This window comes from Mizuhopecten yessoensis, unplaced genomic scaffold (assembly GCF_002113885.1).
Source record: "Mizuhopecten yessoensis strain PY_sf001 unplaced genomic scaffold, ASM211388v2 scaffold714925, whole genome shotgun sequence".
Taxonomy (NCBI): Eukaryota; Metazoa; Mollusca; class Bivalvia; order Pectinida; family Pectinidae; genus Mizuhopecten; species Mizuhopecten yessoensis.
In genome coordinates, this window is record NW_018479364.1 from 1 (window position 1) to 5807 (window position 5807).

The following is a 5807-nucleotide window of genomic DNA, read 5'->3' on the forward strand; positions in this document are numbered from 1 at the left end:
CTTTATACTAGAATTTCCTTATTATATATGTGTTTAGAGAAACAAATAAATAATCAGAATTCAAATCAAAATACCCAATTGTATCATCCATACACACGAATATCTCAATATATTGTATTTCATTGCAATTCTCACTTCACGGAATGAGTTGTAACGAACAAAATACACCTTGACACGGGAACTCTTTAGGATCATACAGGTATTCAGTGCACTTCCGCCAGATCGTCAATCCACTCACTCGCACGTGCGCTAAACGTGATTGTACGAATGACCTGTTCTGACGAGTAATTGTATAGATTGGGGTACATAGCCGCTCAGATAACCATACTAGTAATTATCTGAATGAGTAATAATATCAGCAGAAAATATTATGAATATCCACAGTAGAATTATTTACATTATTTAAAAAAATATATGATCACAATTTGTCATTGAATTGAAACAGGTGTCCTGTTTTAGAAGAACACTTTCCAGTGAACGGTAAAAGATTACACACACATATATATATATATATATATATATAAACAACTTCACTGATAAACATTTTGTCTTTATTTTACACACAATTTGGTTCGTATTTATTTATGAATTTTTCATTTTTTTTTTTCATTTCCGAATGCAATTATAGGTTAAAATGTATACATAGTACACAATTATGGAACCCCATAATAACGTCCAGATTCGATGTTAAGGGAATGCGCCTGCATGCGGTACTGACTTTTTTTGGTAATATAAGTTAAAGGCTTTTACTTAGAGTTGAATATCAAAAGTATCGACAAGATGTCTATATGAATAACATTTAGAAGATGTTTCCACGCAATTCTTGAATACATATGTCATGCAGACGTTGAGTATACATTTATAACCAAAAATGAAATTTCAAAGTCAATTGGCATTGTCTTTGAAAATGATACAGTATTGAACCCTAGCAATATATCGTAGAACTTTCACGTTTCTTCATTTTCCGAGGTATATATAATCCGATAATACAATCCGAGTCTCTCTGTTTTGATAAGTGTACATGTATATATGTCAAATTCAGTTTGTACAGTCAGCTTTATTGTAAATGACAAAAGATGAGAAGCGATTAAATGAACGGGCAACAAAAAACAGCACCTGCATGACTTTAACCACTAACCACTAACACACAGTCCGTCGGATAGGACTATAAATGGTGGCCCGTGTGAGAACTGTCCAACCTCGTACGTAAAAGATCTCTGTTTTTTGGAAAAGAATAGGCGTGATAACACAGAGGATAGGGTTAGATTTTTGTTTGGTCGTTAGAACTAGACTCTCTTTAATAGACATACCAAACTAAATTTTAAAGAATTGTTAGGAGTTGGTGTGACTCGCGGCGACTCAAGTTTCAATTTTTCAAGTTTTATTCGAACTTTAGGCCATTGGCCCATCAGTATACAATACATATTATACACAAATCATGGACAACGTACAGAGAATGAAGACAATCATATTCGATTATAATACCCTTAATTTGTTTGCCTCATAGATGAATTTNACATATGTTTTTTTTCCAGTAATAGCTTTTGATAAACGTGATCTGATATTTTGGAATTTAGAACAGACGAATAAAAAATGAAATTCGTCCTCTACTTCAGAGGGGGAGTTACACTGTTTACAATATCTGCGTTCACTAGGTATATTATTATACTGTGTAGATGTACATCACTTCCGGTCCAGTCTTGGCGCTGCTATACGACTAGTGTTAGGTTGAGGCAAACATTAGACCTAGCAGCCGTCTTATAACAATTACATTTATATAGTAATACATACATGTATAGGATAAACGGCTCTTTATCTCCCTGTCTCCCTCTTCTATCTCTTCAATCCCAATACTTTATCCCTTATACTCATTTTCCTGTCTTTTCTTCGTCTGCTGGGTAACCGAACTACTCGGTAGTGAAGCTGACGTAAAACCAATCAATCAATCCATCAATCAATAATTTGCCACTTATCGTACCGCCAACTTATTTCAAGGCCCCTCTTCATTTTTTCTTAAAACATCGTTTGTACAATTCTATCTATCAAATAGATCACAAATTTCCGTGATCAGTATAAAAAGAGCTAATTCCGTGATATTACATATACGTCTCTGGCATAAAGACATAATACATCACATGCGCAGGTACAAAATATATCGCAGGTCCAGTGTCTTTTTTCTCTGTTAATTTCTAATCACCATACAATATCACAGAAAGAGTGAAGAAAAAAAATCGTCCTTTACTTCTGTAAAATGTTAAAATATCAGTGCTCTGTGGAATTATAAATCTAAATGAAGAGGAGAATGTAGATTTCCTCCTGCGTATGATCAGAGACATGTACGTCTCTGGTCTGGGGGTCGGGTGCCCAATTCCGGCAAACACAGCGTTCGGAATATTACTGTGCACCCATGACGTCACAGCGCGCGCTATCCAAGATGGCGGCGCCCTGTAGTAAATTGACAGATGGCAGTTTTATATACTTATTTTGGTTATAAGACTGCTTTTAAAAGGTATGGACATAATATATAGGTATAGATAAGTAGTATACTACACATTATATATAACATAGCATGTATTTTGATCTGACAATAGTTATTTTAGTAATAAGAACATATTGGAATATAGTAGAGTCTAGCGAAATGCGTAAGATGGACAACACGTTTTTACCACCCTGTTACAAATACCCCCTTCGATAAAAAAAAGTATTGGTCTCCGTACCAATGTATGTTTATTGAATTGTTCAATAGAATAAAGGGTTTGCATAAGCCCATATAAAAAAATAACCCCGAAAAATTGTCTGCCTAGATGTTAATTTCCCGTCGGTGATGTTTTCAATGAATCAAGATCCAGAGGGAACAACAAAAAGCTGTTTAAAACGAGAACCAATAGACAATTAAGCAGTAACAGTTACTGCAACAGGGTTGTGGAGTCCTGGAATAGTCTGTGGTAAATGCCCCTAGTGTAAATAGTTTTAAACACAGACTCAACAAGTTTTGGTCTGAACACCCCCAAATTCAATGCCTCCTGCTATTAGCAAGATCCAGTCAGACCATTTAATATCTTAACTCACCTTTTAACTGTAAGATTTCTGGAATTTAATTCCTCTACATCAATACGCACCGAAAGTCCAGTATCAGTATATCTAGGAACATTAAAATGCGCCGCAAGAAGCTACCTGAAGCTTTCCATTGCATGGTGTCGACAACTATATGAACTATATCAATGACCTCAGGCTTTCATTCTCTGACCCTACGTCCTATTGTACAGACAGACCCAAATTTGAAAAAAGGCTTCGTATTTATGAATTTATTCCGACAGATTAATTACAAATACACAAGCAGAAAAAATGGCAAAAATGATATATTTGTATTCTTTAAGGATTTTGTGAATGGTTAAGAATAGCAGATTATATATTTTCAAAAAAATGTTTGGTTTTTCTGATGATATTTTCTAGTTTAAACCCAAATACTGTTCTCAAAATATCTGTCAAATCCCTGATTGAGAGTTAGTTATCGCTCCTATATTACATTTTGCAAAATATTTTGGTAGGAGTGTCTCTAAAACTATTTAATGATATCTTGTAAAAAATGTAAAGCTGATCCATTATATCCAAGACACCTGTGATTTTGTATAGTGACAAGTACGTATGTTATCACTTTATTGATAGGATTTCCCAGCACAGCTACCTCAACCCACAAGTTGACCAGTCAGAGGAAGCCTTCTCCTGGTTGCGACCTGACCTTGACCTTCTCCGAGAGTATCCTTTGCTTGGCTGGGGTGACATGTATAAAGTCATGTACACCTTTATAGATTTTTCATTTCTCGATGATGACCAGTTATGTTTAATTGAAATGATGGGATGAGTATTTTTCCTACCTATAAACCGACGCTTCACGCTGTTGTAAAATGTAAAATATCCGGCCCACTCAGTGTAATAACTGGTATTTAACAGAAGAAACAAGGAATATCCTGTTAATTTACAAGTTATCCCTTTTGATAAATATATTAGTTTTCACTTTTGATAAAATACTAGTTTTAACAATACTAGTTTTCACTTTTGATAAACAAAATGTATCCATGTTTTTCCTGACCTGGATCTAGTTTAGCAAGAGAGAAATTTGGCTGGAGGAAAGAAAAAGGTGGACGAGAATCTCCTTCCTGTGATGAAGAAGATGAACGAGAAACAGGTCAGTATACAAAACCCTAATGACAGGTTTCTAAGAACCTAAGAACAGGAAAACATTGTTAAATCCATTTGATAAGAGGTTCCCCAGGGAACGGCAGGTTAAAATACACAAAACATAATCAAATCCCTCTGACCAAAGATTTCCTAAAGATAGGTTTGTGACTAGCGTGTTTATTAGTCCCCCACTGGTTCCCAGGGGGACTTTAGGTTTGCACTCCGTCTGTCCATCCTTCCTTCCGTCCTTTCATCTGAGATATTTGTCCGGGACATATCTTCTGTACTATTTCAACTGGAGTAACCAGATTTGGTGTACAAGGATATATTGGGATGACAGAATGCAGAGTGCAAGAAAATAGTCACTATGACCTCTCTGTGACCTATGCTTTGACCTTAACTTTTGAAAAAGTTTGTCCAGGGCATACCTTCTGTACTTTTTCACCTGGAGTAACCAGATTTGGTGTATAAGGACATCTTTGGATGGCGGAGCTCAAGAATTAGGTCACTATGACTTCACTGTGACCTATGCTTTGACATTTGACCTTACTCTTTGAAAAAGTGAGAAATCATTACCAGTGGGGGACTACAGATTGCCTTGTCTAACTTGAGGTAGTTGGTTCCTTATATTTATGTCGCCTGCAAAACATGTGACATAGGAATCGCTCCATCAGCTTTGTAGAAGAAAGTGATCTCATTGTCTACACAAATAGTTTCCCTGTGATAATTCTTGTAGGATAAAGAGTTGATTTTCATGAAACTACCCATACATATCTATAATATCGCTGATCAACTTCAGTTTGATTTTGACTCAAATTCGAAAATCAACATGGTTGCCAGTGGGGCGGGCGGGTATAACATCAACTTCTGAGGATTTTTTTTTTTGCTGGAGATCGCTGTTTTTAAATTTAAGAAAATATTGCATCAAAATCATTTATTGATTGTGATGTGTCATATTTTCCCCAGTCATTATAAATATAAGTTAAAGATGGCTCAATTGAAATGACATGTTAGAAGTCATTTAAAAATGTGGACAGTTTACACTTGACTGTCACTGTTTTGAAGACATTGAGTGGTCCCATGTCTGTGGAGGGTCTACATGGTCAGTCTACACGGACAGTCTACACTTGACCGTCACTGTTTTGAAGACATTGAGTGGTCCCATGTCTGTGGAGGGTCTACACAGACAGTCTACACTTGACCGTCGCTGTTTTGAGGATGCAAAACCCAAACAAACAAATATCAAGTTGCTACGGTTCGGTAATGTGACAGGTTTGGCTCTCAAGTCGCTATGGTTCAGGTAATGCGACAGGTTTGATCTCAAGTTGCTACGGTTCAGGTAATGTAACAGGTTTGGCTCTCAAGTCGCTATGGTTCAGGTAATGCGACAGGCTTGATCTCAAGTTGCTACGGTTCAGGTAATGTAACAGGTTTGGCTCTCAAGTCGCTATGGTTCAGGTAATGTGACAGGTTTGATCTTAAGTCGCTATGGTTGAGGTAATGAGACAGGTCTGGCACTCAAGTCGCTATGGTTGAGGTAATGTGAGAGGTTCGATCTAAAGTCGCTATGGTTCAGGTAATGCGACAGGTTTGATCTCGAGTTGCTATGGTTCAGGTAATGTGACAGA

General features: G+C 36.5%; 1 long non-coding RNA gene across 1 annotated transcript; it reads left to right on the forward strand.

Moving 5' to 3' along the window:
• The first annotated feature begins 2427 nt into the window (after positions 1–2427).
• On the forward strand, positions 2428–4187 carry LOC110441019. The gene is made up of 3 exons (XR_002461808.1): positions 2428–2509; positions 3667–3756; positions 4101–4187. It is a non-coding gene; the product is annotated as an uncharacterized LOC110441019 (long non-coding RNA).
• The last annotated feature ends 1620 nt before the right edge of the window (positions 4188–5807 follow it).